Raw genomic sequence first — 12219 nt, forward strand, 5'->3', positions numbered from 1 at the left:
ATGTGAAGATGGCCATAATTCAACACAGATTTGTACTGCCTTGATCTAACTGTGCTTGCAGGAGAGATCCATGTGCAGTTAGGGAGTTTTGACTTTCTTCACATCTGTCCCACAACACAAATCATCAGCCTGACACTATGAGCAGAAAGAATAATTATTAGGTACAGGATGTCCACGACTTGCGAAATCCTGTGACCAGAATTTCCATTGTTAAGCAAAGGGGTTGTTAAGTGAGGCCACACATGATTTTAGGACTTTTTGCCACAATTGTTAAGTGAAACACTGCAGTTGTTTACCAGGCACCAGTTGCTTAAGCTGCCAGTGATGTTCTCCACCACCATTAGGGATGGAGAGTTTTGGCCATTCTGTTTGACCTTCTGACTTCAGAATTCAGAATAACAGAATTGGAAGAGACCTTGGAGGTCTTCTAGCCCAGCCAACTGCTCAAGCAGGAGATCCTATACTCCTTAGGACAGGTGGCTGTCCAGTCTTTTCTCGAAAACCTCCATTGTTGGAGCATCCACAACTTCTGGAGGCAAGCTATTCCACGGATTGGTGTCACCACCAGGAAATTTCTCTTTAATTCTACGTTGGATCTTTGCAGAGATACCATTTTGAAGAATGCTTAGAGATCTATACCTGACAGGCATAGCAACATGATTTATTACACATACTCTGAAGTTCAGAATGATGGAATTAGGACCCTAAGAATCATCCCGTCCCACCTGAGAAGTTGTAGGAGAATCATGTCATCCATTGTCAAGAGGTTCTACCTTTCTACAAAAACTTTAGAGGAACCACCCTTTTCTTACTAGGGGCAACACAAAATGCTTCTCCAACATTGTTATTACCTCTTATGTCAGAATAACTGAATTGGAAGGGACCTTGGAGGTCTTCTAGTCCAATCCCCTGCTTAAACAGGAGAATGTACACCATCCCAGTAAAAGAGGCAGATGTTGAACTTTTCTTGCTAATCAGGGGAGATCAAACAGCAACACCTCTGCAGCATGCTAACCAGGAGCATCCCCAGAATTAAAAACATAGCCATTTTCGAAGAGACACTCCAGCAGAAGTGAAATCCTATTAATGAATGCCACACATCTGCTGTATTTAACCTCTGGCCCTTCTCCATAACAGTTTATATAGGGAAGACTCAGGCTGGTATTTTCCAATTGGTTTCGGTTGCTAGGGCAACCGTCAACTAACCTTCTCAGCTCTAATGCCTAGTTTCTGTGAGAGAAATCCATTTCTAATGTAATTTATGTATTTATTTAAGAGCAATTGCTGTATATGGCCGCCCTCCACACTCTCAGTGATTCTGGTTGGCTTGCAAGGATAAAAGCCCAATGCAAGAACAGTAAAAAAAGCAATAACCCCTCACACACACACACCCTCCTGGAGCCCATCAAATGAGCCACTTAATGGGCTCCATCCCACTCTGGGGTCCTCAAGCCCATTGGCAAAACCAGGTCTACAGGGCCTTGCGAAAGAGAGTCAAAGTGGAAACCAATCTTATCTCCACGGGGATGATGTTCCACAGGGAGGGAGCCCCCATGGAGAAGGCCCTTCTTCTTAGTCCCGCTATGGACCTCTTTAGGGGAAGGGATCCTTAATGATTAGAAAACTCTGTGTATGGCTCTTTTAAGGCTCCAACACACCAAGAGGTAGAATTCCCTTTCCACAAACATTTCACCACTGACTCTTCTCCTAGTATCCTCTAGGTGGCGCAGTGATTAGAATGCAGTTTTGCAGGCAAACTCTGCCCACTGCCAGGAGTTCGATCCTGACCAGCTCATGGTTGATTCTTTTAATCTTCTGAGGTCAGTAAAATGAGGATTGTTGGGGGCAATATGCAGATGCGGTATATAAATCTTATTGCTATTGCTGTTCTCAGTCTAATTCAGTCTCTTGTTTTTGTCCAGTAAGGTCAATGGTCATTGGGTTAGTAAGGTCAATGGTCAATGGGGGGGGAGATCTAAACTCTTGGAATAACTTTTGGGATTAACGTTTTGATGAAACAGACTGGAAATAGATTGGATTTTACCACCTTGAATGCTGTATAGATTCATTAGACATACCTAGTTCCCACAAATGTTCATCGTACGGTTTAGCCTACAGTCCCCAAATCATCTTGGGGATCATCTTCTCTGCTTGTTGGTTCTGCTTGTTGGTTGTGGAAGAGACATGATGAACAACAGGAATCCGTGCTACCAAAAAAGGAGATTGCAAGAAAATGAGGAAAGAAGTTACCCACTGTTTTATCACTTGCTATTTATCCAGGCAGCCCATTAAAACTCTGCAGAGTCAGATTCCTTTCAACTTCGACTTCATCTGGTTCCTCTATTTACATTTTGGATGCCAGTGTTTATCCTTCCTTTAAAAAAAATAAATTATTGGACACATCTCCAAAATGCAGTGGAAATATGCAAGGCAGGGGGACTGGTCCTGCACCACATTTTGAAGATCGACACCTAATTTAATCCTTCGGAATCGTTTTCTAAATATATACCACTCTTTTAACCACTCCTTTTTTCCCAGTAGACAAAAGCCATTTGGTTGTGAAGTTTAGCATTAGAGAACTGTACAATATAACTGGGGTCGAAGGGGGCAAAGTTGGGGAAGATGCCGAGACCCTGGAAAGTGTGCAGAGAAGAGCAACAAAGATGATCAGGGGTCTGGAGGCTAAATCATACAATGACAGGCTAAGGGAACTAGGTATGTTTAGCCTAATGAAGACCAGGCTCAGGGGAGACACGATAGCCGTTTTCTAGTACTTGAAGGGCTGTCAAAGGGAAGAGTGGGGTGAATCTGTTCTCCAAAGCACCCAACAGCGGGACAAGCAGTAATGGGTGGAAGCTCCTCAGAGGGAGATCCAACCTGATAATAAATAAGGAGGAATTTCCTGATGGCGGGAATGATTAATCAATTGAACTAGTTGCCTCCTGGAGTTGTGGGTGGTATCTTATCATCTCTCTCCTGTGTCCACTGCTGGTAAAGAGGTTGGAAAGAATTCCAGAAGCCAGACTCTGTAGCTTTCCTAAACTTCGGAGGAGGGGTGGGGGGAGAAGGACATGAAGTCCCAGTGAGGATGGAATATAAGGGAAACAATCCTAATGCCCACAACTGTGAGCAAACGTCTGGAAAAAGTAAAAGCAGACTTGCTGACAGGAGAGGGATTAAGCAAGAAGGGGTTGGGGGGGGGAGGCTGTGATAAGCTTCACGCAATTCGGAAACCTCTACAAGGGGCTAATCACTGCATCACCCAACCGTAAGCAGGATTAGCCTCACATCCTTCTCCCACCCACTCCTGTCTCAAACAGATTTGAGAAACGTGGCTTTATTTTTTGAAGCCCAGTCAACGTGCGGAGGAAAAAAAAATCCCATTTGAAATGTCATCCTGCTCCCATGGGCTCAGTCACAAGCTTGGCCAAGGAGCCCCGTTGGCATGGTCTCCTTTTCCTGAATTGACTCCAAGCCAGCAGAGGATTGGGACTTGGAGACGACATCTGACTCCGTTGACTTGGAGATCACTAACTGCAGAGAGGCAAAGCAGCTGCGCGATCTCTACTAATGCCGCCTTGCCATCTGCCTTACGGCGTCTCAAAGGTTTTCTTCCCCGATCCATGCTTTTTGTTTTTTCCTACATGATTTTTCCAGGGCATTTGAGATGTCCTGGTGAACTCTTCTTGAAGGTCACTGAGCTGATTCCATTGATGGTGGTGGCAACTGATTCTGTTCAGGGACCTATTTTTCCAACACTCTTGACCACCACCAATGGCGCCTTCCCAATCAGAAAGAGCCCATAAGAGGATTATCATCCTGACACCTTCCCTTGAGGTTCACTGATGCATTGGAAACGAAGAAAGGTTCAGACATGGCAGAGAAGATATAGACAGACAGACAGATAAGAATAGGTTAGATCAGGGGTAGGCAACCTCGGCTCTTTTATGACTCGTGGACTTCAACTCCCAGAATTCCTGAGCCAGCCATGCTGAGGGGAAAGAGAGAGTTTCCAAGCTGAGCCAGGCTGGCTCAGGAATTCTGGGAGTTGAAGTCCACGAGTCATAAAAGAGTCAAGGTTGCCTACCCCTGGGTTAGATAGATAGAGATAGGTTAGATAAAAGATGATAGATGATGATGAGAGAGAGAGAGAGATGGATGGAGAGAGGGAGATGACATAGAGATGAGAGAGAGAGAGAGAGAGAGAGAGAGAGAGAGAGAGAGAGAGAGAGAGAGAGAGAGAGAGAGAGATATTTAATATACTTCTGCAGACCTATTTAAACTAGAGTATTTTTTGCAATTATAAAAAAATTCTGAACAGGAGAAAATAAAATGACTCTTTGATGGTCACAGAATGTCTTAATTCTTAGTGAGAATCGAAAACCATGAAGAATGGCCTATCCTGAGGAGTTGAGAAAGGCCATGCAAAGAACTGACTGGTTGTGGGAACAGGATCCCTCCTTACAGGAATATCCTCTTTTAGATAGGCAGGTATATAGGCAGAAATGACACTAACATTCCTTCACTGCTTTTCAGACATCTAAAGCATTATAAGAAAAAAATAAACTAGAACTATGCCCAAAATATTTTAGGGGGGAAAAAAATAGGTGGATAGAAGGAAGGAAAAGGAGAAGAGGGAGAAAAGCCGGTCCTATCAGGAGAACATATTTTAAAATTTGAGTGTTGCGGCATAAAAAAACACACTTCATTTGCCAGAAGTAGGAAGGTGAAGAGGCCATCACCGTAAATCTGAAGATTCGAACTGGTTAATGTTGTGCTTCACATGCCCAGAATGGTAACAGAATTGGTGAGACCTTAGCAGTGAATACAAGAACTAAAAAAAAAAGTGATAAACCAACACATACTTTATCACCAATGAGAAAAAAAGAGGAAAGCTCACACTGTCGTCTACTTTTTTCACAGTGATTAACAAGGTATCAGCAGACAAGATCTTAGTTCCCAACAGAATGATCCATACTCTCAACTTCCTTGCCCTGTATGTTTTCTCCCCTGTGAAAATTACCCCACAGACAACAGCAATTTTTGCAAGTGTTAAGAATCCACTCTCCCTGGATTGAAAGGCAGTTGTGTGATTGCACTGACACACTATTTGCGGTGCGCTGAGTCTTTGAGTCTGTGTGGACTTCATTTTCGCTGCCCCCAAACAATTGTTAGGATATTCTTCAGGCCTTAGCTGAGTTGTTAGCTCAGTTATTAGGTATTAACTCAGTTATTATCTGAGTTAATGTAATCCTAGGTTGTATTAACAGAGGGACAGAATCAAGATCATGTGAAGTATTAGTACTGCTTTATAAGGCTTTGTAAGACCACACTTAGAATACCGCATCCAGTTTTGATCACCATATTATAAAAAAGATGTTGAGACTCTGGAAAGAGTGCAGAGAAGAGCAACAAAGATGATTAGAGAGCTGGAAGATAAAATATATGAAGAAGAGTTGTACGAATTGGGTATAATTAGTTTAATGAAAAGAAGAACTAGGGGTGACATGATAGCAGTGCTCCCATATCTGAGAGACTGCCACAAAAAAGAGAGGGTCAATTTTTGTCTTGTCTTCTGGTGCCATTTTCCAAAGCTCCAGAAGGCAAGACAAGAAACAATGGATGGAAGCTAGTCAAGGAGAGAAGCAACCTAGAATTAAGGAGAAACTTCCTAACAGAGAGCACAATTAACCAGTGGAACAGCTTGTCTTCAGAAGTTGTGGATGCCCCATCACTGGAAGCTTTTAAGAAGAGACTGGGCAGCCACTTGTCTGGAATGGTATAGGGTCTCCTGCTTGAGCAGGGGGTTAGACTAGAAGATCTCCAAGTTCCCTCCCAACTCTGTAAATTCTGTTATTCTGCGTTCTACTTGGAAACACTCCTACGTACCTGGAAAACCGTTGAGTTTGTAAACTCTTATTGAAGTAGAAAGAAGAGCAATTGAAAAAAAAATCTACGATAAAGTGGACCAAAAATTTTGAATTACAATATCCGACTTACAACAATGGCAAGAATTGCTATGATTGAAATGGCCAATGGTTCACATCCAACAGTTGTGGAACGAAGTCATGGAGAAGCATCTCCAAGAAAAACAGAAATACAGCCCAATCATCTAGGAGAGTGCCCCAATGGGAAAAGACAGACACCAGCGGAGGAAAGCAGAAGAAATTCAGAAATGTGGCTGGTATCACAACTTCCTTCCAGTTGATTTCATTTTTTAAAAAGCTGCAGTGATGCGCTTTTAAGAGTTTAATGAGCCAAACATATTTTCATCAGTGTCATGCTGGTTCTCCTTCCATTAGATTTGTTGTTCAATGGAGTATAGCATCGAATCAGTAAGAATTCACCCAGGAAAGTAGAGGTTAGATTGAAAACTATTTCCCGAGCCTGCTATGAAACCAGGATGGTTCTGATTTTATTCTTAAAAAAAAGAAGAAGAAAAGAAATAGATCGCCTCTGATTAGATCGGCTGCTTTTTAAAGTGTCACACATTTAAACAGACTGTATCACATTTGAATTGCTTAAAGTATGGCTCCCTAATTATTTTTTTTTTGTTACCCAAAACGTCTTCTCAGAAACTCTTATCAGACTTTGAGGACCTTCCTTCAGGACCATCCCAACTTGGAACAGTTGAGTCATAACTCAAGGACTATCTGTATTCTGGGAACGATGACATTAATGAACTTTATGCCATTTCAACAACATACCATTGGTAATTTTGTTGGTTTTTCACCTTAATAGAAACACTTTGGGAGATTTTCAAATATATTTTAACACACATGGCAATCTTCAAGTCCATTTATACGTTCCTGTTGTGATGGATAAAAGGCTAGTGTGTTGTTACCCAAAGAAAAACCATTTTTACCCAATTGTGGCTAAATTAGCCAGGTTTGGACCCTGAGAGATTCCCTACCAGTTTATGACCAGCCACACCTCTTGTGGCAATTATATTGTGAATATACCACCTCTCCGTCACAGCCATTTTGTGCAAACCTATAACTTGATGCTCCCCAAATGCTACGCACAAAGGCTGCCTTCGAGTCATAATATAATTGGTTTATATTAAAGAGTTTATGTAGTTTATATTAAAGAGTCAGATATGACTGAATGGATATCACGATCATGATACTACGGTGCATGCACAATGGTATGCTCCATAAGCCAGAGTTAATGCAAACCATGGTTTAATGTTTGCTCGTTCTTTCTCTGTCTCTCTAACTCAGAGGTCCCCAACCATTTGGGCACCAGGGACCGGTTCCATGGAGAGTGGCTTTTCCGCGGACCGGAGGGTGTGTGATTTTGTGTGCTGCCTGCATCTCGTGGATGGGGCTTTGCTTGTTTGTGCGGACCGGTTGCTGGCATGCCACGGACCGGGACCGGTCCAGGGACCAGGGGTTGGGGATCCCTGCTCTAACTCACACACAGATACAGACGACAAATATTAATGTTATTGCATGCAAAAACAGCTCTGCCTTCTGCATAAACCCTTGGTTTAGCACTAGCTCACCAAGTTTCAACACAATTGATTTTCCTCCCAAAGTACCACTTGAACCACCATCGACTCATCTCCCAAACAGCAAGACAACAACAAAAGCCAGGCAAGAGACATAAACTCCTCATAATTAATGGAGCAGCCAAACTGAAAAACACATTAGGCTGCATATTAATGACAAGTAGCTGATGGTAACCCCTTTGAATTGCATGGACTCAATGTGTATTTAATTAGGATTTAATAAAGCCACAGCCTGTTCTCAAAGGCCAATTAGAAACACAGCTCGGTGGAGTTTTGAAGCTCTGAAACGGATGCCTTTGAGATCCAGATAGGCACCGAATATATTGTTATTAATCCTCAATCAAAGCGCCTGATAGTCAAAGCTACATAGCCGCTTTATTAAATCTTAATGAAAGGCATATTGGGGTGCCGGGAGACCTCATTTTTCTTCAAAGCGGGGTGCAAGAAGAACAACGAGGTGAGTTTAAGCTAGGAAGACTCTGTTTCACATCTCCTGTCTTCACAACCAGGAGTGTCCCACAGGAGGTCCTCAACGTACAGTACAACAGCTCATTTAGTGACCGTTTGAAGTGACAACGGCACTAGAAAAAGTGACTTATGACTGTTTTTCACACTTACAACCAGTGCAGCATCCCCATTGTCACGTGATCAAAGTTCCGACATCTTGGAAACTGACTCATATTTATGACGGTTGCATGCCAGGGTCATGTGATCCCCTTTGGCGACCTTCTGACAGACAAAGTCAATGGGGAAGCCAGATTCACTTAACAACTGTGGCAAGGAAATAAAATCATAAAATGGAGAAAAATTCACTTAACAAACGTCTCACTTAGCAACAGAAATGTTGGGCTCCATTGTGGTCATACATACACAGAGTATACAACACAAGTAGGCTAATGGACAAGCCAGATGCAAAAGCATCCCCTTTCGCAGACAAGTCTGAGGTAAATTCTGGTTACCACAAGGAAGGGAATACCACAAGGAATTGCCACAGATTTTGTGGTGACAGTTTATCTGGGCAACTTATCTGCAACGTTGGGGCCTCTGAGAAAGCATCTTGTTACAACCATTACAAATTGGATCCATAGTCCAGATCTCATGGTGTCCATGACAAAGGTGTGACTTAACCAACTTCCCTCAGACATTAAAAGGTCTTCCTATGGTTCTGCATAATTTCTTGCGTCTCTGACACAACGTCACCTCTTGAGGCCTCCATTTGTTGCTGTAGCTACCAAAAAAGCCAAGGCAATTCTAGGCTGCGTTAACAGAAGGATAGAATCGAGATCACGTGAAGTGTTAGTACGACTTTATAATGTCTTGGTAAGGCCACACTTGGAATACGGCATCCCGTGTTGGTCACCACGATATAAAAAAGATGTTGAGACACTGGCAAGAGTGCAGAGAAGAGCAACGAAGATGATTACGGGCAGTGGTAGGATTCAAATATGTGAACAACCAGTTCTCTGTGTGGATTGCCGCTTCCGGAAGTTCATTTTCAGCATGGGCAACAAAAAATTAGCTACCGGTTCTGCCAAAGTGGTGCGAACCGGCTGAATCCCACCACTGATTACGGGGCTGGAAGCTAAAATATATGAAGAATGGTTGCAGGAATTGGGTGTGTCTAGTTTAATGAAAAGAAGGGCTGGGGGTGATATGACAGCAGTGTTCCAATATTTGAAGTGCTGTCACAAAGAAGAGGGGGACAACCTATTCTCTAAAGCATCTGAAGGCAAGACAAGAAGCAACGGATGGAAACTAATCAAGGAGAGAAGCAACCTAGAACTAAGGAGAAATTTCCTGACAGTGAGAACAATTAACCAGTGGAACAGCCTGCCTTCAGAAGTTGTGGGTGCTCCATCACTGGAGGTTTGTAAGAAGAGATTGGATAGTCATTTGCCTGAAATGGTATAAGGTTTTCTGCTTGAGCAGGGGGTTGGACTAGAAGACCTCCAAGGTCCCTTCCCACTCTGTTATTCTGTTATTCGTTCCATCTCTCCTAACGGGAGGGCTGTTTTCTCTTCCTAAGCATCTCTTGTCAAACCCATACCTTTTTCATGACATAAATGAGCGTCTGTGCCAGCAGTGTGTGGGAAATTTACCCAAGACGGCCCAGTCATCCAATGTCGTCCAAACCCTGCTCTTTCTTCAAGCCAACAACCGTGTGTAGGAAACCAACCATCCATTCTTGTCTCTGCATGAATGAGAAGGAAACCAATTCAGGGTCTTAATAGCTGCGCTTTGAGAGGGTTGTAGCAAACCTGATCTATGGGCAGATGGATGTGTCTCCTTCCTGCCAAGCATTCTTGCTTGTCTGTGTCGTAGGCGGTGGTGTGTGAACTGACCAGAGGAATGTCTGATGCCTTCTCCACCTTTCCCCCACCCCACCCCTATCCTGGTTAAAGGGATCACAACCTAATGATTAGCCAGGGTGGTACGCAATTAAACCCTCCTCCTGGGTCTTCTGTCTCGTAGACATGTGGCTTCAGTAAGGTTGAAAACAGTCAAGTGGGCACGCTGGAATCTTTGACATAATTAGGTTAATAACAGAATGTAGCACTGGTGGTTATTGGGTTCCTCCTTCCCCAAGGCCCAAAAAATGAGAATGATGAATGAGCAATCAAGGACATTTTTTCTTTCTCTGCCTGGCTCAACTTGCCAAGAACCCAGTCGAGTGAAGAGATGGAACAAGAACTGTAGAGGCAACTATTGTCTCTGCCAGCTACCCACTCTGGGTATTAATCTAATCTGTGCATGCCCCTGGGAGGAGGGACGTTTTTATTCTTTGATTACGTTCCTAGTAAACAAATTGCTTTTAAACAAATAGTTCTAACTTTAGTCCTTCCTGGAGGTTGATCAGGCATAGCCGCCTGCTCTCTTGTTTTTTGTTTTTTTTTTAATTCAGTTCCAAGAAACTTTATATCATGGGTTTTTCTGCCTTCCTCCTCGCCAGTCGCTAAATATTATTTTTGGTTCAGTTCCCTCCGTGCCACACTGGGCTTAATAAGTCAGCGGGAGAGTGGTTGGTTCCAACAAGATTTTAGATGGGAAGTGTGTGTGTGAAACCTCCGTGAGCAATGTTTCTCAACCTTGTCAACTTTAAGATGTGGGGACTTCAACTCCCAGAATTCCCCAGCAAATATGGGGAAGGAGGAGGAGGGGGAGGGGGAATGAGGGAGGAGAGGAGAGGGAGAAAAGGGAGAGGAGGAGGAGGAGTAGAAAGAAGAGGAGGAGGGGGAGGAAGTGGTATAGGGCAGTGGTGGCGAACCTATGGCACACGTGCCAGAGGTGGCACTCAGAGCCCTCTCTGTGGGCACATGCACCATTGCCCCAGCCCCACCTCCCCTGTGGCCCTCTCCTCCTCACCAGCAGCCCCCCTGGAGAAGAGTTGCCCCTGAGCGCAGTCCGCACAGAGCAGCACAGCCAAGGGCATGGCAGCCAGGCAGCGGGGACAAGACTCTGCCCTCGCGCCCTATCACACACACAGATGATGCTGCGGGGCATGGGTGGAGGGCATGGCCGCCATGGTACTGCTAGGCTGCCTGGGCGATCTGCGGTGGGCCATGGAGGCGGTGGGTGGCCATGCAGGCAGGTGGGGCGCAGAGCGGGGGTGGGCGGGGAGGCAGGGGCAGTTTTGGGGCACTCGGTCTCTAAACATTTCGCCATTACTGGTATAGGGTCTCCTGCTTGTGCAGGGGGTTGGACTAGAACAGTGATGGCGAACCTTTTAGAGACTGAGTGCCCAAACTGCAACCCAAAACCCACTTATTTATCGCAAAGTGCCCGGGCTGCATCAGCATTGTGGTGCCTTCAGGGGGGTGGGGTATGTGGCCCACTGGGTGGGCGTGGCTGCAGTGGTCATGGCAGACTGGGTGAGTGTGGCCGGGGCCAGTCCCTTGCCATCTCCGGGGCATCCCCAGGGGGCCAACGCCACTTGCTCACTTCCTGCCCCATCGCTTCCAAACGCCACGTGCTCGCTCACTCTGGCGAACTCTGCTGGGGCAACGGCACGCGTGCCCACAGAGAGGGCTCTGAGTGCCGCCTCTGGCACGCGTGCCATAGGTTCGCCACCACTGGACTAGAAGATCTCCAAGGTCCCTTCTAACTCTGTCATTCCGTTATTCAGTTAAAAAGCATCCCCTAGCGAGGACAGATCCTCCTGTACTTCTTGTCCTTTGCTGCAGATAACATAAAGCAAAACCAAAAAAAAAAAAAAATAAGACAGACACCAACGCATGCTGAAGGGAGCCGGGCCTGAAGTCAAACTGGAGGAGAGCTTGTTTTAACAGCCAGAGGTGTCATGTTAGGGGAGAGGCAGGAGGTGGCAAGGGATAACAGGACTGGAAAACTGAAATGGGGTGGAGGTAGTGAAGATCAGAGAATGCCTCCGATCAGGAGGCAGGAGAGCCCAGCTGGTTTCTTTTAGCAGATGTCAAGCCACACGTTTCTGCAGATGGCCCCAACATCACAGCACTGGTGGTATTCATTAACACATTTTTAGAGAAAAATGAAAAGAAACTTTCCCCAAAATGTACAAGATGAGTTAATCGGTCGCACAAATTGAGCCTAATCACAAAAATCCAATGCAAGAAAGGAAGGAAGGACATTCACCAGATTGTTGAACGACTGATCAAAACCATCACGGGAGAGAGAGAGAGAAAAGGTTGGAAAGAAAATGAAGCAAAACTTATAGCCCAATCTAAACATTC

This window comes from Protobothrops mucrosquamatus, unplaced genomic scaffold (assembly GCF_001527695.2).
Source record: "Protobothrops mucrosquamatus isolate PMUCROS unplaced genomic scaffold, P.Mucros_1.0 scaffold1298, whole genome shotgun sequence".
Taxonomy (NCBI): Eukaryota; Metazoa; Chordata; class Lepidosauria; order Squamata; family Viperidae; genus Protobothrops; species Protobothrops mucrosquamatus.